Source organism: Vulpes vulpes, chromosome 14 (genome assembly GCF_048418805.1).
Source record: "Vulpes vulpes isolate BD-2025 chromosome 14, VulVul3, whole genome shotgun sequence".
NCBI classification, from domain to species: Eukaryota; Metazoa; Chordata; class Mammalia; order Carnivora; family Canidae; genus Vulpes; species Vulpes vulpes.
Window position 1 is genome coordinate 7516980 of NC_132793.1, and position 24099 is coordinate 7541078.

The following is a 24099-nucleotide window of genomic DNA, read 5'->3' on the forward strand; positions in this document are numbered from 1 at the left end:
AATAACTGAGGGCCAAGGATTGGGCCAGACACTAGACCAGCTAATAGATGACCGATCAAGACCAATCACATTCCCCCTCATAAAATCTAACCCAGAGACTCAAAGATTAGTTTCAGACTGAGCGCAGGCTGAGTTGAGAGGTCAACACCGGCAGGTCATAAACTAAGATTGGCGACCATGTTGAGTCACATGTCTAATAATTAGGCAGTGGAACCTGGTACAGAGAACTAGATAATTTCTACTCCGTGCAGAAGAGACATTTTAGTTCTTTGTCATCTTTCTGTTGCTCACTTCTCCTGGTTTTCATGGAAATCATCTCTGTCCCTAGGAATCCACCGCCATCATCATCACTCTTAGTTGAGCAAGGCTGAGGGGAGTTCTGATCCGAGTAACCAAAGCTACCCTGATTGGAAGAACCAATACAAACTAGACACTAAAACATTAATCATGCCAAAGAGAGGAAAGTGCAAAGAGCTAATGAGTAAATGGAAAACAATGTTCTCCAAAAGCAAAATGAGATGTTTTAACATAAAAATTAATAAGGATTTTTATTAATGATAATATTCACTGATAGCATAGTTCTGAGTGGCACTCATACTCTGCTGGTGACCTCTAATGGCTGTCTGACAACAAATATGAAGAACCTTCAAAGAATAAGAATCTATCCTAAAGACAAAGGCCAAATGCAGCCCAACATTGAAAGAGGAATTCTGAATTCAAGTGCAGACAGGTGGGTAACTATTCAATCACAATTACCTCCCTGATCCTTAAATCACCTTCTAAATACCATATTTATGTGGTTTTGTATAGTCAACCCATAAATAAATTTTATGCACTATAAAGTTTAAGAACCTCTGAGCTAGTAAGAAGAAACAAAAAAGTCCACATAAAACATGTGGCCATTCAAACCATACTCAATTTAAAATGCCTTCTACAACTTTATTAGTAACTGGCAAGTGGATGAGGAGAATTCAGATTTGCTACTACTTGTCTGAATAGATTCTGTTTTTCTCTTCTCACTCACTAAACTAAACATTCATTAATCATTTTGTTTGAGGTGGTAAAAAAGAACATGAAATCCACTCCATGTTGAAGTTGTGCTCTGAATATAGAGGGTAAGATTTGTGTCCCATGTTGCTAAATGTATAAGATCATTCTAGGGTTATTATTTATAATGATGATAAATGGAAATTACTAAAACCTCAACAATAAGGACAAAGTTAATGATAGTACTTCTATTACATAGAGTAAGTATGTTGTATGTAATATGATATATAATACAATATAGATGTATGCATCTTCAAGATAATTTGGCAATCATTTTATTAAAAATGTAATATGAATAGTATACAAAATATATATATTAAATTATGCTACACCAATAATATATATGTTATCTATCTATAGGTATATTATTTGAAACAAATTTCAGAAGGAATTTCTAATGACATGAGAAAGTGGAGGTTTTTTTGCTTGTTTTTGTTTTGTTTCACAAAAATTAATACTGTAAATTAAATGAAAGAGAACTGTTATTTCTTAAATATCCAGAGGTATCAATAAAATACTACAATTAATATCAATTCTACTGGCTTTCATCTTGCATAATCATTAACTTATCAAGAAGTATAAAAGCATGGAGACAGAAGCAGAAAAGTAATTCAACAGAGAAAGGGTAGCCTTTCAAACAAATGGCACTAGGATAATTGCATATCTGTAGGAAAACAAACAAACAAACAAAAGCACAATAAATGCCTTTACTGAAAAGGTTCATCTTAAACAAAAATAAACTCAAAATGGATTTAAATATAAAACAAAACTGTAAAACCTCAGGAAAAATAAAAGACCACACTGGGGATTATAGTGTGGACAAAGAATTCCTAGACTTCATACCAAAAGCACAACCCATAAAAGAAAAACTTGCCAAACTGTACCTCCTCAAAACTTAAAATTTTTGCTCTGTGAAAAACTCTAGTAAGAGGATAAAAAGACAAATACAGACTGGGAAGAAATGTTTGCAAACCACAAATCTGACAAAGGATTAGTATCTGGATACATAAAGAACTCCTACATAAAGAACTCGACAGTAAAGAACCAAACAATCCAATTACAAAATGGAAGGAAAAAAATGAATACACATTTCACTGAAGAGGATGTACAGATGATGAAGCACAGAAAAAATGGTCAACAATATTAGCCAACAGATAAATGTAATTTAAAATCACAAAATATCACTACACATCTATCATATTGGCTGAAATAAAAAATATAATACTACCACCAAATGCCTTTTTGAGAAGGATGCAGAGAAAGTGGGTCTCATACTTTGCTGGTTGGAATGTAGAATGGTACAGGCATACTGAAGCAGCTGTGCAGTTTCTTTAAAAACGCTGACCCCACAGTTGCTTTCTTAGGAAACTATCCCAGAGAAATGCAAACTCCCCCCACCCCATCTGAACATAAATCTTCACAGCAGCTTGATCAGCATCAGTGCAAAACTGGAAACAGCCATATATTCTTCAATGAGTTAAGTACATCCATATCATGGAATACTACTTAGCTATAAAAACTATTTAACTATCAAGACTGCAACAATTTGAATGAATCCTCAGATAATTATGCTGAGTAGAGTAGGGGGTAGGGGGGGAGCCAAACCTAAAAGGCTACATACTATATGACCCTATTTGTAGCATTCTTGAAATGACAAAATTACACAAATGGAAAATAGAAAATAAATAGAAAATAGAACTGTGATTGTCAGGGGTTAGGGACCGCAAGTGGATATGTTGACAAAAGGGTAACATAAGGGACCCCTGAAGCAATGGAACTGTCCTGGATCTTGGCTGCATTAATGTCAATATGTTGGTTATGATGTTGTGTTACAGCTTTGTTTTTTTTTTTGTTTTTTTTTTTTTTTAATTTATGATAGTCACAGAGGGAGAGAGAGGCAGAGACACAGGCAGAGGGAGAAGCAGGCTCCATGCACCGGGAGCCCGATGTGGGACTCGATCCCGGGTCTCCAGGATCGCGCCCCGGGCCAAAGGCAGGCGCCAAACCGCTGCGCCACCCAGGGATCCCTGTGTTACAGCTTTGAAGATGTTATCACCAGGGAAACTGGGTAAAGAGTACGGAATCTTTGTGTAATATTTCTTACAACTGAATGTAAATCTACAACTATCTCAAAATACTTAAAAATTTTAGTGGAAAAATGTATGGATATTTATGCAAACTCTTAAAACTACAGCGTAATCTAATAACAGTTATTTACATTCTTCACCAGTCCTCCTTCTATCGCTATCAGACCACAGTCTAATTAACCAGTGGCCTAAAGAACTTTAAGAAGCCAATTTGTAAGAGCCATTGATAACAGTTCAAACATAAAATCCTTTTCAGGATAGAGACCCCATCATGAAAATTAGCGTTTCCAGTGCTATGGTTGACACATAGAAGTCTTACCAACACCTCACTCCTGTCTGAATAATGGCTGAGACAACTGTGTCCCTTAGAATTTGACCACCACCAGGGGACTGTAAATACAGTGGGACTAACCGTCACTCTGTTCACATAAAGAGTGTGCAAAATAGGCTGTCATTCGACTATTGGCAACCCCTTTCTTTTGTACATGCCCCTGAAAATGTTTTAAAAATTGAGCATGCTAAAGGTTTGCAAAAATAACCAGTGTAGCAAAACACTATTTTCACTTAGGAAGATCATTTACATTTCCTAATTACGCCTCAACTTTCAGACTCACTCTCGAATGATATCATTTCCAACTTCCTTTTATACTTGTTCGCTTTCTTCACAATCCAACCAGTCTGTTCGTGGCTGATGTCCAAAGGTTGTTGAAAGCAAGCTAAAGACGCCTCAATTTCACCATGCCTAATAATTTCCACCTTTGATCCATCTGTAGTGAGTTTAGGGGTTTTTGTTTCTCACTTTTCTTTTTCTTCTCTTTTATTCAGTAATAAGGGCAAAAGTGCAATGTTACAAGTAACTGCAAAAATGCTATTATATAAATTCATATGCAACTATTGGCTGGGGCATCACCATGGAATAGAGTACATCATGTCGGCTGACCAGGAGATAAGGAAAACCAAAATTTGGTTTATGAAAAGGCAGCTCAGGATATTTGTAACATACGAACACGTGGTGCAAAAATAATGCAAAAGTTGGGAGCAATCATGCAATCAAAGCCATTCCTTATTCTGTCCTACATCCCACATCAGTGATCCTCAGTGCTGGTCCAGCATCACTCAAGATAATTGTGAATTATGTAGATTCTTAGCGATTAGCCAAGGTCTACTGACTCAGAACCTCCTGGGGTGGGGCCAGACAAATTTGCTCTTTAACACGTTCCCCAGGTATTTTATTTGTAACTTGCAAGCCCGGGCCATAAATATTCATAAAGATGCAGATAACACAGTGCTTTCCACTTGGGACTGCCAACAAAGAGCTCTCCAACCAATGCTCCACGATGAGATGTGTGGTTTCCCACAAGTGGCACACAGAGGGCTTTGAAGTGGAGCAGTGTGAGATGCTGTCCCGAGTAGAAGAGAGACAATGAGGCAGAAGTAAATCTGTTGAGCTCCAGTGAACTCTCAACTTCACCCCAAACATTCTCTGTCCCAAGAACCCTGGAAGAGCCACTTAGTACCTGAGGATTAAAAACTCACTCTAAATAGCTCAGTACTGTTTAAAGGGAACGACACAGGACTCCCTGAACGTGGTAGCATGTGACTGACTAGTTGGGAGTAACACAGACGTTGTCAAAAAGATGACAATTTGAGAACAATCCCACTCGAGGGTTTACAGTTTTTTTTCCCTTTAAATTAATTCATTCAACCATCTCCTTCATATTTTATATAATATATCTACTTACCATCTGTAGTACATTTTAGTTAACATTTTTCTTTCAATTGTTTTTTTTTAAAGATTTTATTTATTTATTCATGAGAGACACACACAGAGAGGCAGAGACATAGGTAGAGGGAGAAGCAGGCTCCCTGCAGGGAGCCCGAAGTGGGACTCGATCCTAGGACCCTGGGATCACGACCTGACCAAAGGCAGGCGCTCAACCACGGAGCCATCCAGGTGCTCTCAACTGATTTTTTTAACTAATTGTTTTTTAATTTAAAGGAGGAACCTTTTATCCCAAGGATAATAACTAAGTGTACTTCTCGCCAGACATAAAGACTAGATAATCTTAATGATATACTGTTAAGAGAATTTGACGACGGACTAAATTCCCTTCTGAAATATCTCACCTCCTGCACGTCAAGGTTCTACAACCTCAGGACTAGTGACATTTTAGGCAAGGTAATTTTTCATAGTGTGGGGGGGGGTATCCTGTATGTTCCAGGATGTTTAGTAGCATCTCTGGCCCTTGCCAACTGAATGCCAGTAGCACACTTCCCCCACTCGGTTGACAACCAAAATTATCTCCAGACATTGCCAAATGTCTCCTGGGGGACGTTTGTCAGAACCACTCCTAGAGATGACTGTACGCTGATCTAAGATTGCACATTTGAAAAATATGAGGCTTTGTGAATATCTTCAAAGTCCTGGATTTGGACAAGTTAATCCGCACGAGCCACTGCTGAAGCTAAAAAGATAAGCACAGCACACAGTTCTGACAGCCTGGGTGGATAGACACCAGATTTCGCAGTTACATGAAAATTTTCTCCAGTGTACACTTGCTAGTTATGGGTGGTGGCTTTATTACATCTAATTTTCAGCCTTAAGTTGTCACCAACCCATAGATGATTTGTACTGTTATTTTTCCATCGTCTTTCTTTACAATTGGATACCCTTAATCACGGCTTAGCTCTGGTTTCAAATCGCTGACCCTTTTACTAGCTTCTTCTCCTAACAAAGAACAGTCTGGTAAATTCACTGAGATTTCCAGTGCCAAAAAGTAGCTGAAACAAGTAAGAATTTGTTTTGGGTCCCTAATTTTATTGGCAGTCCATGACAACAGGCTGCACGACAGAGTCATAAATTCAACTTCTGGAGAATGCATGGGCCATTATAAAGATAACAGAAGGCAAAATTTGGCCACAGAATTTCTGTTAAATGGAAATAATATACTCTCTCCATGTATACTCCAGAAAAAGCAGAAAGCCTCAGTAAGATGTGACCATTGAGGTCTCTATGGTCCATTGCCAGTGTCAACAAACTTTTTCCGTAAAGGGCCAGAGGGTAGATATTTTAGTCTTTGACGATCCCAGGTCTTTGCTGGAGCTACTGAACTCTGCAGTCGTAGCACAAAAGTAGTCACAGAATATGTATAAGCGAGTGGTGTGGTTATCTTCCAATAAAACTTAATTTTAAAAAAATCAGGCAGCAGGCCAACTTCTGATCTATGCCAGTATTTCTCAACTGTTTAAGCTCATGTGACCTTTTGATGAACAAAGAAATAGGTTGACACGTCCCTCAAGAGAGAAAATGAGGAGGGAATATAGCTCAGGTGAGAATCTCTATATATTCCACAACTCTCCCACAAGTCCAAATTTTACATATATAAAATTATATTATATTAGAATTATATTAAAATGTTGACCTGGGGCACCTGGGTGGCTCAGTGGTTGAGCGTCTGCCAGGTCATGATCCCAGGGTCCTGGAATCGAGTTCCACATCAGGCTCTCCCTGCAGGGAGCCTGCTTCTCCCTCTGTCTTTGTCTCTGCCTCTGTGTGTCTCTCATGAATAAATATATAAAATCTTTAAAAATCTTTTAAAAAAATGTTGACGTGATGCTTTTTCTACACCCTCCACCACACTTCTGTGTCCTGTCCACTGTCCAGCATTCTCTACCATGAATTCAGATGCTGTCCTAAAGAGAGACCTCGCATGCACGACATATAGATAGCATCCCATCTCTAGCCTTAGGATGCAGTTAGCTTCTGATTATTACCTTTTTCTACGAAGTCAAGGTGCACTTGGGAAGAAAAGGGAGATTTTCCATATTACCGACACCCCCTGCTCTATAATCACGTCGGTTCTTCTCAAAGCATTCTCCCCAGCTGTCAAGATATATCCCCGAGCACACAATACTAAATTAGCCTCACTGCTCACATGCTAACCTACTCTCCAAAACAAATCAAATGCTCTTCTCATCCAGGAGGCTAATATCAACACCTACCACCGGCTGAACCTTTCCTCTGTGCACTACAGAGTGCTGAGCCCTTTCTGTGCATTCTTTTCTTTCAATTAACTGCTCCCTGCCACCACCACCCCCAGTCCTGTGAAGCAGGTCCTGTCACTATGCCCATTTTATAAGGACACACAGTCTCAGCAAGGTTACTTGCTAAGATTACTCGAGGGCATGAAGGTAGCAGAAAAAAAGCCAGGATTTCAACTTCGGTTTGCCCCACTCTGGAGAACAAGCTAACCATCACTCCAGGAGTTTCCCAGAAAAGTTGGACTCCTAGAGAGGCACAAACTTATGCCGAGGGTCGAGCCGTCTGTAAGAAGTTTATTTTCAAGCTTATCATAATCTAAAAAGAGACATTTCGTTGTAACCATATGCTCTTTCATCTGGACGAAGACTTTATAGCTTAGCTATTTCAGAGTGACATTTACATTTGTAATGTTAAATTCCCTGGCACCAAGTGTTCATCTCCAGTGATGGTTTTTAATGGAGTAGTTCTGCAGCCGGAGTCTTAACATCCTAGGCTAGGACTCGAAGGTATCCTAGCAGTTTGTAAGAAGTGTTTGCTTTTAAAAGAATTTCACAAAAAAATAAATAAATAAAATAAAATAAAATAAAATAAAATAAAATAAAATAAAATAAAATAAAATAAAAAAAGAATTTCACACTCTCTCTAAGTGACAAAGTATTCCACATCCTTGACCGAAGTCCAGAAACCCATACATGGAAGGTATTTCTTTTTTTTTCTTTTTCTTTTTTTTTTTTTGTGGAAGGTATTTCTAATTACAAGTATCTCACTTTTTCTTTGGCCTTTCATGCCTTGCCAACCCTCAGGCTCTTGTTCTCAATTAGTTACAGCTGCAATAGACCAACATCCTGACCAGTGGCTTCCTCCTAGCATGTGTAGTGGCTTACCTGGGGCTGCCCTATCTACCTCTCCTGAAGCACCCGGTCCTCCACTTTGGGGGTGGGCACAAGGCCAGAGTATCCAGCTATCTCCTAGAGTCTCGGGCTCCTCTAGTACTTTGAGATGGAGGAAATGCCACTATCTAGGGACAGCCCAGTGGCCACAGAGAATGGGGCCAAACGATGCGATGTGGAGGTGGAGAGGAAGAGTCTTTAACAAAGACAAAACAAGAGGTAGGAATGAGCCCAGCAGATAATTCCACCTCCGTCCTGTCTACCAGGGTCGGCAAAATTCTCCTTCTGAGCTGTGAGAGCTTTGACCTGGATGATCTCGGAGACCAAGGGTGGTTGTAACTTTCCAGGCCTACAAATAACTCTACCGTTATGGGATTTCAGAAGGTGACACATGAAGAGTAGACAAGGAGTTCTTTGGCATCTTTGAATCATACCTTGTAGGCTGCTACCAATACCACTAACTAAAATAATGAGCTGGTTCAGAATTATTTATTTTATGAAGAGAAGAAATTTTTAATGAGTAAACAACACGATCCCACACCTATCATTTACATATATATACCTTTACTTGTAAGGAAAGAAATGCTAATTTGGAGAAGATTGCACAGTGGGTAGCAAGGTACATTTTAAATTCACTGCGAAGAAAAAGACCAGCAAGAACAGGATAATTAATCATAAAATAAAATTTGTACAAAGAGGATTAAAAATCCTTAAAAAGCATCCACAGGCAATAAATTAGCTATGTCAATCCTTCGCTAAACGGTGAGGGAAATTAGCACAACCTTTTTAGAAGCAGAATTATGCCTACCCTTTGACCTGGAAATATTACTTCGAAGAACTCCCCCCCTCCCAAGGGAATAATTAAGGAAATATGCAGACATATGGGAATAAGGTTCTTCCACATAAAAACTGAAAACACTCTAAACGTTCCAGGAGACTGGTTTAATTAATTATGGCATATCTGTAAACTGGAAATTGCTATCATTAAAAATGATACTGTAACATAATATTTACACCATAGAAATGCTATTAGTAAATTAAGTTTAAAAAAGTAGGCTCTTCTTGCTTTTTAACAGGTTTCTACTCCAATATATATACCCCTTCAGTATATAGGGCCCTGTTGCTTATGCAAGAAGACTGTGGGCCATATTTGACACTTCGCCACCAGCCCTCCCTCAGACACACACACTCACACATGAAATTATTGGGGAAAAAAAAAAATCTGTGCTTTAATGGAAAACTGTGCATTCCATAGCACACACACTTCTAGGATTATCTGTTTCGGATTCTGTGGGAGCCCTTCTACTCCTAAATTGCAGACAACTCCTAGAGATGCAACATAATTCTAGTCCATGGAGAGGCAAATTCTGTCCCTGTCCCATGCAGCAGAGGTCCAACCAACTTCCCTCCCCCACTGCCAGTGAGGCAAGTTTTGCCTCCTTTCCAATACTCATTTCACTTCGCCAGGTATATAAATGTGTGGGTTCTCTGGGCTACCCTACTCATAATGTTCTGCTTTGTTCTCTCATTTAACTAATGAGTTAAAGCAGAATTTGCAACGTGTTCATTCTCCATCTGTGAAGAGTCATGATTTTACCTGCTTTGGAAAATCGTCTAACACAATCCAGCAACCTCATGTCCCCGTGTACTTTCCTTCTAGCTAAGCCTGGAATGTCCTTAGTGCTTCTCTAGGGACTCCCACCCTAACCTAACTCACCGTCTCCGGAGTTTCAGAGATTCCCTGCTTCCATTCTGGCTGCATTCTGATTTCGTTTCCTACAGTGCATCTGGGGTGATCTTTAAAACCCTAATCTGACCACATCAATCTGCTGCTTAAAGCATTTCTGTGGCTGCCTGAATTGCCTCTGGGGTAAAAACCAAAGTCTTAAAACATTCCAGAACCTGCAAGAACTGGCCTCTCCCTACCATTTTAAACCTTATTTTGCAACTTTCTTCCTTTATACGTTTTTCACTTGTAAATACATGGATATGCATATTTTAGGAATGATCAAACAAGTAATACATATGGTTAAAAGGTCTCATGGAGACAATATCTGCCACAAACGGTTCTTGTCATCAAGGGAAACCCTTTGGTTGTCAGTACAAAGCTGACCAGGGTCGGGAGAGCCAATGCTGAGAGAGAAAGTTATGCACCTCCTTCCTTCTCTCTTCAGATCTACAGGGTGGGAGGAAGCTGAAGAGTGAGGAAGATGTAGAACAAAAGAATCACCTCAAGAAGCCATAAGCAGTTAGAGTCATTTATTTGGCTTTTATTTTTAACTAGCCTTTTAGGGGGAAAAAAAAAACAAACTATCCTTAAAAAATATGCTGGAAAATCTTAGCTACTGTATGGGCACAACTGGGAGCTGATATCAATCATTAATTCATTGGGCAGATATTTACTGGGCACCTATCCTGTGCCATGGCTGTAAACAAACCAGAAAAAAGTCTCTGCCTTCTCTGGGCTTACAGATCATCCATAAGACAGTAAGATTTGTGCACCTGTGTACGTGTGTCTTACAGGACGTGGATAATTTATCATGTGGTCTTTAGTACCACAAAGGAAAATAAACCAAGTTAAAGTGGATAGAAACTGCTGGTGGTGAGTATCTTCAGTGGGGTAACCAGGGAAGTTCTCACAGGGAAACTGCCACCTGAGCAACCACCCAGAAGGGGATGGAAGCCAGGAGGGAGTGAACAGAGTAGATACATGGGGGAGGGGGAGGAGAGGCTCCAGACAAAAGGAACAACAAGTAGGTCTTGAGCAGAGACATGCCTGCATGCAGAAGGAAGGAGAAGGAGGCCAGGGGAAGTCCAGAGAATTCTGGGATGGTGGATGGAGGTGGTGAGTGCAGGTCACACTGCATAGGTCTCGTGGGTCTTCCTATAAAGTCACTGGCTTTTTCGCTGCATGGGATGAAGAGTTTTGAATGGAAGTAATAAAACCCGATGTATGGTCAACAGACGCCTGGGTCCAAAGGCAGAAGGAGGGAAAGCAGTCAGGAGCGGCTGCAGTGAGCCTTGAAGGCCAAGATCCAGGCTGGACCCAGGAAAGAAGTGAGGAGAGGGGGAGAAGTGGTCAGAATCTGCATCTGTTTAGAGCAGAACCAGCAAGATTCACTGATGGGACTGGATGGAAGGGGAGGAAGGAAAGAGCCAAGGATGATTCCCAGGATTTTTAGCCCATGCAAGTGGAAGTATGGAGTTCCCACACCTTGAGTGAGCCTGGGCGACCAGGGTTTGTAGAGTCGATGTGGAATTTGATGGATACGGTGAGTCCGCCATGCCCGCTGAACACCTAAGCTCCTATAAATATTAATTATCAAACATAACAAATAGGCAGTTATGTATACATTGGATACGTGAGCCTGTATATACAAGATTTCATTCTATTTTAAAATGAATTAATAATACTCAGAATTGAATGGATTAGTGCATTTAAAGTGCTTCCACTGCTTAGGAAGCCTCCAGAGCAGTCAGTGGCTCCCTACCACCCCGCTAGGTGGTGATCTGCATACAAACAAAGACAACACACATTTTGGTTCCTCGTTCACCCATTAATTTTTCAAATATTTACTGAGCATCTACCATGTGCTGGGCCCTATTCCAACAGTGAGGAAATGGCAGTGCATGGAGCAGAGTCCACAAAGCCTACTTTCTAGTCCACAGAGACAGATAATGAAGTCTCCCAGCCGCTAGCACAATGCCTGGCACACAGCGACAATAATTACAGACTATGTTTGTGGAACAGTATCCTTTGGTTGTATGTATCCAACTAAATATTTGGCAGAGCTAAAAAAGAAATGATCTCATTGCGGCTTCCAAAGCGACCTCCAGAGCAGTCTTTGAATGATCACCAAACCCACATCACCAAGACTAAATCCCACTTTCATAGCCTGGCCCTACGTCATCTGACCTCTGCCAACTTGCTGGACCTCATCTCCCACCACTTCCTGCTTCACTCATGACACACCGGCCTCCAGAATGTTATATGCCTTTCTGACAAAGGATGACTGAACTTGCCAGAACTTTCTTCCCCTCGCTGTTCAGATGGCTGCCTCCTTTCATCCTTCAGGTCTTCAGTGACATTTGTCTTATCATTTGACTATTGCTGCACAAAACTCACCGCAGAGCTTAGGAGCTTAAAACAATAACCATGAATCACTCCTCACAAATATGATGGCTGATCTGATGTGGCTTCATTTGTTAATCATGGTAGGCTCATCCACACATGAGCAGTCAAGTCACAGATTTTCCAGAGTGTGCAAGGGGAGGACTCAGCTCCGTCTCATGTGGTCTTGGATTCTCCAACAGGTTGGTTGGGGCTTATTCTCCTGGAGCAAGCAGTAGCCCAAGAGAATAAGCGGAAAAAGCTAAATATTTTTTAATCTATCTCTTCATTCGGAGATAACAGTCATATGCAGTTGAAGCAAATACTACAGAGAAATCTTGTATATTTTTTATCAGTTTCCCTAAAAGGTAACAGCTTGAGAAACTTTAGTACAATATCACAGCCAGGATGTTGGCATTTCCTTCAAGACAGGAATCCTCATGTTGCTCTTTTATGGCCATATCTACCTCCTTCCTACACGACCCCCTCCTTAAACCCTAGCAACATCTAATCTGCTCTCCATTTCTATAATGCTGGCATAATAAGAATTTATGTAAATTCAATCATTCAGCATGTAACCTTTTGAGTTTGTCTTCTTTTACTCTGCCTATTCTCTGAAGACTCATCCACGTTGTAGTATCCCTCGGTAGTGACATACCACAGTTTGTTCAATCATTTACTCATTTGAGGAACAACTGGGTCATTTCAGGTTTCTGGCTCTTACCAAAAACGCTGCCATAAACATTCACATACAGACTTTTGAGTGGAGAGAAGTCGTCATTTCTCTGGGATAAACCATATCAACCCTCTAGGTACCTTCACTTCTCTGGTTTACAATTATCTTTAAAAAAATTCGTCTACATTTCATTGAGAACTATACCAGAGCAAGGTTAGAATTTTTGCTTCAATCAAAAAATATAATTTAGAAAACTTAAGAGGGGAAGGAAAGCCCATTATATTTACCCATATTTTTGCTTTCTGACTTCTTTTTTCCTTCCCAATGTTCCAACATTCATTCTTTTAACTGTTCCTTCTTTTTTTTTTTTAAGATTTAATTTTTTTATTCATGAGAGACACAGAGAGAGGCAGAGACACAGGCAGAGGGAGAAGCAGGTTCCCTGCGGGGAGCCCGACGAGGGACTCAATCTCAGCACCCTGGGATCATGACCTAAGCCAAAGGCAGACGCTCAACCACTGAGCCACCCAGGTGCCCCTAACCCTTCCTTTCTGTTTAGAAATCCTCCTTTAATTATTTTAGAGTAGATCCGCTGGTGACAAATTCTCCTAGTCCTCTTTCATCTGTGAATGTCTTGTTGCCCCTTCATTCCTGAAGGATACTTCGTAGGTGTAAGAATCTGAGTTGATCGTTCTTTTCTTTGGCACTTGACAGGTGTACCTCCTTGTGCTACTTCCTGTCAGCCATTCTTTCTTTCAGTACTCTTTTAGTCCCACCTTCTTTCCAGGCTAGGATGACATGAACGTTAGATCTTTTGTTAGAGTCCCACACATCCCTGAAACTCTGTGAATTTTTTCTTCAGCCTATTTTCTCTCTGTTGTTGAGACTGAGGATTTCCTATTGTTCCACCTCTCCCCTATCCTCTTCATCCTCCTGTTGAGCCCATCCACTAAATATTTTAATTATTGTATTTTCTATCCTAAAATTTCTACTGGGTTCTCCTTCCTCTCATTTCTTTTGGGGAAAATCTTTCTTTACTGAGACATTCTATTTTTTCATGTGTTTCAAGCATGTTGGTAATTACTCTTTGGAGAATTTTTATCATGGTTCCTTGAACACCTTTGCCACATAAATCTAACATGTCTGTCATCTCAGTGTTGTCAACCATTGTTTGAAGTCTTGATTCTTGGTACACCAAGCACATTTTGGTATGGAAATGTCGATATTTGGGGTGTTATAGGTTTCCGGATCTTAATTAAACCTTCTATTTTAGCTGGCTTCCTCCAACCCCACTCCAACACAGGAAGGGGTGGGAGGCAGAGAGTGCTTCCCTATTACTGCTGCTAGAAATCCAGGTTTCCCACTTGGAATCATTGATACCTGAGGGGGTCCATCATTACACTGGAGTTGGGATGAGAATTCTGAGTCATCACATGATCTTCATGCATACTTCACTGGAGGTGGCCTCATTACCTCTGGGTGATAGTGAGAGCCCCAACTCTCCCACAGGCCTCCTCTGACACAACCCCAGGAGGGAAAGAGATGGCACCTCACTGTAGAAGTCCAGGCTCCCCACACAGTTTCCACTGACACCATGATGGAGAAAACCAATTCCTGACCAATGGGGAAGAAAGTCCTGGCTCCTGACTTGGCCTTCATAGACATCACTTCACAAAGCACCTTGTTACAGATGAAGGGGATCACAATACACCACCCTAAAATACAACACCTTGGAAAAGGATTATTTTGAGCTGAAGGCAGCCAAGAAACAGCAGACACAGGAAAAGCTGTCTGTGCTGCCCCCCTTCTGCCTAAGAGCACTCCTTTAGGTGACATAAACTTCTTTTTCTTTTAGGTGTTTCTGCATCTTGTACCAGGAAGACCTGAGATGGCACTGAGGTGAGTCTGTATATCCAACCTTTCTAACCCTAACATACTATACATTTCCTAGTCACCTTCCCACAATTTACCACCCCTGGCAACTCAAATCCCCTTTATCCTTAGTCTAGTCACTTCTCCACAATTTATCACCCTCTGTTAAAATGGTATGTAAAGAAGATTACAAACCCAACCATTTCTTTGGATTTTTACTTCTTTTCTGTGAAGTCCCCGTGCATGTAAAACTATTAATGATATTTGTATGTCTTTTCTCCTATCTCTGTCTTTTATCAGCTTAATTCCCAGTGCCCAGGTACAGCAGTTAAGAGAGTATAGGAGAAGTTTATACTCTTCTACACATTTGCACAAGGGGTTAATCTAGGCTCCTTACTCTACCTTTGCTGGTACTGGCTGGGAAGTGGCGATACTCTATTCTGTGGCATTTCACTAATGCAGAGTAGTTACTTTCTAAAAGTTTTCTGTATTGCTAGGCTGCCTCATTTTCTGGTCCTTTGGCCAGAAAAAAAAGTTTTTTTATTGGGGCTTTTTTGTCTATATATATGGGCATTTCTGGCTTACTGGCTTCTTTAGCTCTCAGTCTGGCATATATAAGGCAAAAAGAAAGTCCAGGAAAGTCACCACTGGGTTGTTCCTCCATCCTAAGGTCCCTAGCTTGTCTACCTCCTTTACACCTTCCAGGTTCTTAGGTTTCATTGACATGTAATGTTCAGGGGTCATAGGTGTACTTAATAGAAGACTAGGAAAAGGTACCTGTCCCAGAGCAAAGATAAAAACTATCTATCTATCTATCTATCTATCCATCTATCTATCATCTATCTAAATGCTTTTAATAAGCCTCTGCGTCAAGTTTGCTAATATTTCATCTCACATGGTCAAAGAAGGCAGACAAGGACAATAAAGCTTCAAAGTAAAGGTCATGGAAGTAATCAAGACCACCAATGTACTCACAATTGACCACGATGTCACCTGCTCAGAACACCTTCCCACCTTCCAAATCTACAGTACTCCCCACCACTCCCACACACTAACTTCAAATCAATATCTGAAATTATCTCCCTCATCGAGTGGTCTGCATATTTATGTTTTGCCTTCCTCCCTGGAATGTAAAAAGAATATTTTATCTTAAATTACCTTGAATCCTCAAGGCCTAGGAGAGCATGAGGTTTTCATTTATTTTGAATGACTGAGTGAATAAATAAATGAGCAAATAAATGAATGAGGAAAAGTCACACTCAGAACTCAAGAGATTTCCAGAATTTCATAAGGAATCTGACATTTCCAGACCAGCCTTAACATCTTTATGCAAGAGACAAAAAAAAAAAAAAAAAAGCCCAAGTCATTTAGCATGCAAACATTAAAATGACATTGAGAGGCAGTCTTTTCAAAGAAACAATTATGTAATCACATTTTTCCTTAAAAAGTGCATTCCACAAAATGTTACTTTCTATGCCATGGAGAAAGACTCCAGTGGCTATTTGTCATGTCAGTGTTTTCAAACATCAAGGGTTTTGTCCTAAAACCACAGAGCTTCAAAATGACTATATTTCTCGATAGACCAAAACAAATATATTCCTATAATTAGAAACAGGCTTTCACCAAACTGGAAAGAGACCTTGACACTATGGCAAATTTTTTTTTTTTTTAAATTTAGGGTTTTTCATTAAAAAATGTCCATTCTGGAGCTAAGTTACTGTAATCATTTCAGAAGTTAACATTTCAGTGAGGCTTGCTCCTCCACATTTTTAGGGCAACACCGAGTAAAAGTGATCCTGTGAGAGAGCTCAGTACAGAAAATTAGAATGTCACTCTTCAAGAAAGGAAGAGTAATGAATTCCACAGTTGAGAAGGCACTCTTAAAAAAAAAATAACCACCAAAAAACCCCACAAGGAACAGACCATTGCCGGAAAAGGGCAGAGGGGTGAAACATAACATTCGTGTTGTAAAAAATTCTGAGCCAAGAATTCAAGAGAAGAAAACCCCAAGTGGCCACTGAGAAATCCCTCATAGATTTTCACGGGCGATTGATAACAAAGAAATATATTTGCCAAAATTCTTGATGGGAGGAGATGTGAAATTGACAGCAGTTGTAAGGTTGGTTGGTTGGTTTGGGCTTTTTTAAATTTTATTTTAGTTTTGTGTAGGGATGAGTGCGGTATTAAACACTTTCTATAACCATCATCTTCCTCATCCTCATCATCATCAACCTTCTGAGCACTGGCTAACATGGCAGACAAACATTACTCCTGTGTCACCTATGCTGTGTGAGCTAGGATCTACTCAGGTCCCCTTTCCATGGGTGAAACACTATGGCCCAGAGACTGAAGCGATGTGCCTATGGCCACACTAAGCTACTAGCTAATGTAATGTGGAGCCAACACTTGAAATCAGGTCCGTCCACCTCCCAGACCATGATCTATACCCTAAGCTCAAAACCCCAACATTGGAACAAAAACAACACTTGAGAACCATCTAAGTTTTATAACTGGTAGTCCTGCCATACTGGTCATTTTCTTTCAGAATCCATTCTTTAGGGATTGCAGTTAATCTTGACACTTAACTAAGTCGTTATCAGAGCAGTAAAAAATAAGACGAATATTAGAAGAAAAGTTATAATACAGGTGCTATCCACAGACACTGCTGCTAGAAAACAGCACCAGGGGCAGAAAGAGACTTACTTTTTCTAAAATTATAAAAGTCAACCAAAAATATAATTTTCAAAAAATATATATAATTTTCATCTTTCAGTTTTGACATTTCTTTAGAAAAAATAACCATTTATCTTGTGGAATAAATGTAATATATGATGATCAAAAGATATAAAATATAGGTTGTTGTATCACAAATTTAATATTCAGAGAGATACAATGGAAGCTCTAAAAATAGGAAGCCTAGCACTAATCGAGATTAATAGAAATGACATCAGTCCAACTTTGGGCAAAAAGTCTACCTCTTTCGAGCTTAAGGGTTTCCATCTGATAAATGGTGACACTACTACTTACCGCACAGATTTTTTTTTTTTTTTTTATGATAGTCACACAGAGAGAGAGAGAGAGAGAGAGGCAGAGACATAGGCAGAGGGAGAAGCAGGCTCCATGCACCGGGAGCCCGACGTGGGATTCGATCCCGGGTCTCCAGGATCGCGCCCTGGGCCAAAGGCAGGCGCCAAACCACTGCACCACCCAGGGATCCCTACCGCACACATCTGTGAGTAAGGCCGCCCATACTTGTGTTTAATAAACGTTATTATTTTGTTCTTTATATACTGATTTCCTAATTGTGTTTTATTATTTTATCATTACCAGTCATCTTCATTTAATTATAATAGATGAAGAAAGGTATCCAAATCCCTGATTATTAAAATTCTGTGAAATAGATTTTTACTATATATATCACCTGGATTATAAAAAATATCTAGGGGCACCTGAGAGGCTCAGTTGGTTAAGCATCTGCCTTTGGCTCAGGTCATGATCTCAGGGTCCTGAGATGGGCTCCCTGCTCAGTGGGGAGACTGCTTCTCCCTCTCCTGCTGCCTGCCCGCCTGCCCCGCCCCCCCGCTCATTCTCTCTCTCAAATAAACAAGTAAACATTTTTAAAAACCTATATTTGTTTAGATCAGTGGTTTTCAACCAGGGACAACTTTGCTCTCTGGGGGACACCTGACATTGTCTGGAGACATTATTTACTTGTCACACTTGGGGAGATGTTACTGGCACCTTGTGGGTAGAGGCCAGGGGTGTTGCCAAACATCTGCGAGTGCACAGGATAGGCCTCTACAACAAAGAATTATCTGGCCAAAATGCCAACAGTGTCCAAATTGAGAAAAAGATGACGTTAGATGAAGGAAAGTATTCTCAAAAATAAAGCCTCTACCCTAGATTTAAGAGTATGAATTGATCAAAGTCAGGTCTGTTAGATAAGGCAACATACAGATCCCAAGTATCTTAAATGCAGTAAAACCAAGTGTTTGTCACGTTGGAAACCAAGCGTCAAGATGACCAAACATTCCTGTTAATATGACACAATGCTTTAGGGTCACGTAGACATAGATCCCAACAAGCTGAGACATGTCCGTGGTCCCAGGACAAGATATCCAAAACTTCAAAGAATTTTCCAAACTAGGTGGCAGCAATCACTTCTGGACCAGGAGGTCTGGACAAAAAGCCTGAGGAAATGCCACCCAGACTGCAGTTCTCCAAGCCTGCTGGCATCTTGCCCAAGCATGAGCCTGGCTAGAAAAGTCCCTGCAACCAAGATACGGAAAACAAGAGAAAAAGTGGCATGGTAAGGATTAATCAAAGAAAAGAAATACAACACCAGCTGTGAACAGCAAACATCCCTGCATAGAAATCCTTGAGGTGCAGGTGACGTGGAAGTTCTGTGCCAAGTGAGGCACCTACCCACCTACAGCCTTCCCCACCCTCAGGTTCCTCTCCTGGCCCCTTTCTTTCTTGTACCTGAAGAACAATCTTCCCATTTCACACCCTATCATTCCTTTGTCATGTGACTTCCCCTAGGAAACCTTCACTAATGCCTTCTCCCTGGCACCCCCAGACCAAAATCCATACAGACCATACAAAGAAGCACAGACAACAGAAGTCAGCAGCACTGCCTCAAAAACCAACCTGCCTTAGCTCCAATGTTGATTCCAAGATGTACACACTGTGTGGCTTGGGCAAGTTATTAACCTCTCTGAACTTCATGGGATAACTATAACAGCACCCACCTCATTGGGCTTTCAAGAGGACCCAATGAGTTACAACATTTAAAGCACCTTGAAACAATGCCTGGAACACAATAAACCTTTGATAAGTGATAGACACTCTTACTACAGTGCAAGGTCCATTAGTAGAAGGTATTTGTTTATACTCTTGATCGTTTTATCCTCAGCTCATGCACAATGCTTGCCACATTGAAGGGACCTCAATAATTGCTAAGTAAATAAATCGTCAGAGTCCTTTCTGATATAGGCCCAGAGCACTCTAACTTTCCATCATCATAAACGAATGATAGTGAAAGGTAATTTTTAATTCTGTCTTCTAGACTGTAAGTTCTGGGAAGGGCAGTGCCTGCTTTATGCATCACTCTAATTCCTGGATCATAGTGAGCCCACAACAAAATCATTCCCAAATGGAATGAAGAAATAAATGAATGCTTAAAAAATAAATAAGATTTGACAATCTTATTTACAGCTAGTAGCTTTCATACAAATTCCTTCTTTTTGCTTCCTTGGAAACTTGTCTCTACTCAATTTTTCTAGAAATGTCTTTGCCTTTAGGGAATAGAAGAAAATGAGAGCTTTTCCACTAAAAGGTAATTGAAACCAACTTTCCCAAGACTGTCTCCAACAGTGATATGTGGAGGCAAGGCCTCAACTTTCATCTTCCTTGTACTCTAGACCAAAAAGAAGCCATGTAGGAAGCTGTTGAATATTCCAAGACCCTGGAAAGGCATTCCCACTCTGGTTCACTGTGAAATGAAGCAGAGTTGGCAATTTCTTTCTCTTATAGTATGTTTATCCCCAGATGTCCTATTTGTAGTAGATGATACTCAAACTCACCCAAAATATAAATCCTCCCTGGCCAATAAGGCAAGTTCTATGGCAGTTTCAATCTTTTGGAGCTCTGAGGTCCAGAGTTCAAACTGAAGGTGACTCATGATTGACTCATGATTCATCTGAATGAGAATTTTAAGATCCAAAGTACTGCTTTTGCAATACCATGAGACAGGCAAAAGAGAAACACTAATATAAAAATCTATAAAACCATTCCATATCCTTAATAATGGGCATAATATAATACAAACTTGATGAGTTATGAGTCAATGCTCTATAAGATGAAAATAAAGCAATCACCAAGGTAAGTCTGGATCTAGTATTAGATCCAGACAGGAATGTTTCCTTGGGGTCTTTATAACAGATGGAACTGCAGTTAAGCCAACTTTCATGAAAGCAATTTGGCAAGATCTTCCCCCAAAAAGTCCATATCCTTTGACCCAGCAATTCCAGAAATTGAGCTTACCATTATACACTTATGTGTGAAATAATGGTCGTACAAAAATGTTCAGGTACCATTATTTGTAACAGCAAAGGACTGGAAGCGACAAGAATACCTATAAAGAGAGCTCTGGTCAACAAAACAAGAATGTCATGGAAGACCATGCAGTTGTCAAGAAGAGAGGCTACTCAGAATCTATCAAAATGGTCTCCCTCAGGAAGGGATGCTAAGTGAAAATGCAAAGTGAATGCCCAGGGGAAACTAAAACATATGTCTACCCAAAAGCTTGTACATAAATGTTCATAGCGACATTATACACGATAGTCCAAAAGGAGAGACAACTTGAATGTCCATCAACCGATAAATAAACAAAAGGTGATCTATCCATAGGATGGAATATTATTCAGTCATAAGAAGGAATAAAGTTTCTTGAACATGAATGAAAGTTGAAAACATTACAGTAAGTTAGAAGAAGACAGACACAAAAGATCACGTATTGTATGATTCCACTTATATGCAATATCCCAAAGGTGCAAATCCATAGACACAGAAAGTAGATTGATGGTTGCATGGGATTGAGAAGGGGAAAATGAGACGGGAAAATCAGGGACGAATGCTGACGGGTAGGAGATATCTCTATGGACCATGCAAAGAAGCATGGATGCCATGACAACAGATGGTTCTCTAGAAGGAAGGGAGCTACCACCTGCTTCTTGGGACCACCAAGTCTTTGCAAACGGAAAGAAGCCTCAAGAAATTCTAGGCCCAGGAACAGACAAACTGTATCTTCACTGGTCAAACCAGAAAATAGCTATTAAATTAAAATAAAACAAAAAAAACCCTTCAAAGCTGTCTTTCCCAGAGAGAAGGCAAATTCTTCAACACGGGTCCTGAAGTTTGCCACTGGACCCTGACCTGCGGCTGCATTGTCAACACCCATTTCCTGTGTCATCCAAAGACCAAATCCATGTGTTTAGGCACGTTGCTCAAACTGCCCATTTTACAGAGAAATACCAATGAAGGAAGCTCTCTAGGTTGCCCTTTCGGCTCCAAGTACAGTTACGGCAGCGTCCTTATCAGACCTGTACAGAAACCATGACTATTTGGAATCACTTCACAGGAGGATAAAAGACCAGGCCAACTGTGCCTTAATAAACATGGCCTGTGATAAATAAAATCTCATTATTTCACAGACATTACCCATTTGTGGTGAGCAACTGATTTTTTAAAAACAGCTCTACCTTGGAATAGCTATGCTTGTGTGTCACACTGGTGTTTGGGAAGAAAGAAAGGCTGCTTTCTGAACCAGGTGACTGTCCTGCGCTCTCCGAGTTCAGACCCGGCCGTGTGTACGAGGAGATACCTATTATTGGAAGATGGAGCTGCTCCAGGTATTTCTGAAATAACACAGCTTAATTTAATTACATGGCTCGAGGAGGCATGCTGCAATTGGACATCTTGTGTTTTCAAGGTTTGTTTTTTTTTTTTTTTTTTTTTTTTTTAAACCAACTGTGCTCGGTTTCTGCCAAATAGTCACTTGGTTTATAACTACCAGTCGACAGCAAGTTCATTCCTCAGGAGACAATCATTATTTCTAATGTTCTTAATACCCTAGTTGTCAGGCCCCACATTTCCTTTCACTTTCCAGGAGCACCCCTGGCAGCCAGCTCTGGATCAAAGGGAACAAATACATTTCTTTCCTGAATATTCACCAGTTAGGACTCCAGGAGTCCTGGCGCCAGCCTGTCGGGGTCCCAGCTTTGGGGCCTGGCCCCTCACAATGCAGAGAAAGGACACCCCTCGGACCACAAGTGCTCTTGAAACAGCCTGGCTTTATCCAACACCATCAACAGAGGAAGGAGAAAACTGGCCATTCTGAAACCTGACCTCTTCAAACCTACAACAGAGGAATGTGGGGAACGGTTAAAAGGCTCCTGGTTGGCTTTTAGGCAGACCTCTGGGCTACAGATCAATCAGAGAAGGGGTGGCCTTGAGTCAGGAGAGGCAGCCAGGTTTCGAGTAAACCCCAGAGCAAGCGGTTGGAACAGAAAGGAAACAATAGGGCCTGTACAGGGAACTGGCCCAGAAAAAAATCACACGCTGGAGCGCACACATTTAAAATAAAAAAGCAATTCGGGTCTTAGACTTTAACCCCAAATTTGCAGGCAGATCTTCAAAATAAATCAGATCACCAAAGGGGAAGCACAAGAGCTGAACACAATTTCTAACAGATCCCTCTATGATTTCACTCAAGATGAAAGGATGGCCTAAATTATGGTAATAGTAAGTTTTAAGTTGCAAAAATAGGCAGCACTAGTTTTCCTCGTGGTTTAATTTCAAATGTGTAATAACGGCCAGTATTTAATGCGAGCCCCCAGCTCCAGGTTTTGACATAAACGGAGCCTATATTAACTCTGTCAACAGGGGTATTATGATCCCTGTCTCCACTTTATTAATGAAGAAAATCCCAAAAGGTTACGCCATCGGCCTTGACATCTCGAAACCAGATCTGCATGGAGAGTTTTCTTTATTCCCTCTCACCTCACACTCGGAAAGGTGTCCCACAATTATTATAAGCCCCGAAGAAATAAAATAATAAAAACTAACCGAGGTATGTGTTAGCTCCTCTTGGGGGGCACTTCGACGAGTTTTTCCTCTGACAGTAATGGTTCCCTGCATAAATATGTTCAAAGGGAGCATGAAAATAAACTAAGAAATTTAATGCTGGAGTCCAAAAAAATCAATTTGGGTCCATTTCAGTGAAGGTCCCTATGTTCAGGCAATATTCCTCTGTACCCCACAGTCACCTGGAAGACTAATGGAAAGGTTTTTCTCAGGAGTCTGTTAGCCAATCCCCCACCCTTGGGGAAAGTGCTTCCTTCAGGGCAAGGACATTCATAATTAGACCCACTATAAATAACTCGGGCATTCAGAGCAGTGCCACTTGGAATATTTAACACGTGAGCAGGGCAAGAGCTTGGCCTTGCTCTCTCACCAGACGGTGACCATCACCCACTCGGGAACATCCTCGGATAATGAATGTTCTTCTCCAAAGAGCTGAAAGCAAACTCCATCCAGGAACCACAAATTAAAAGCTATAAAAACCCAACCTTTTTCATTTTCTTATTAAGGTCTGATTTTTAAGCTGATATAGATGAATGTCAGCTACAAGCTCAAGAGCATGCTAATTATTATCTTAATGAAAATTAAGTTATTAGGAACGATAAGGTAAGACAGCAGAGGGGAAATATCCAAACCCCAAGAAATGCCGTGTATTGTGAGTTTGCTTTCAGAAGGGCAGAGAGCAGGGACGCCTGGGTGGCTCAGTGGTTGAGTGTCTGCCTTTGGCTCAG

The 24099-nt window shown here is 40.6% G+C and overlaps 1 protein-coding gene across 2 annotated transcripts in view; it reads right to left on the reverse strand.

The window, feature by feature from the left end:
* DOK5 (docking protein 5) overlaps positions 1–24099 on the reverse strand; it is a 152738-nt gene that overhangs the window by 83557 nt on the left and 45082 nt on the right. The gene's annotated exons all lie outside the window — the stretch shown is intronic.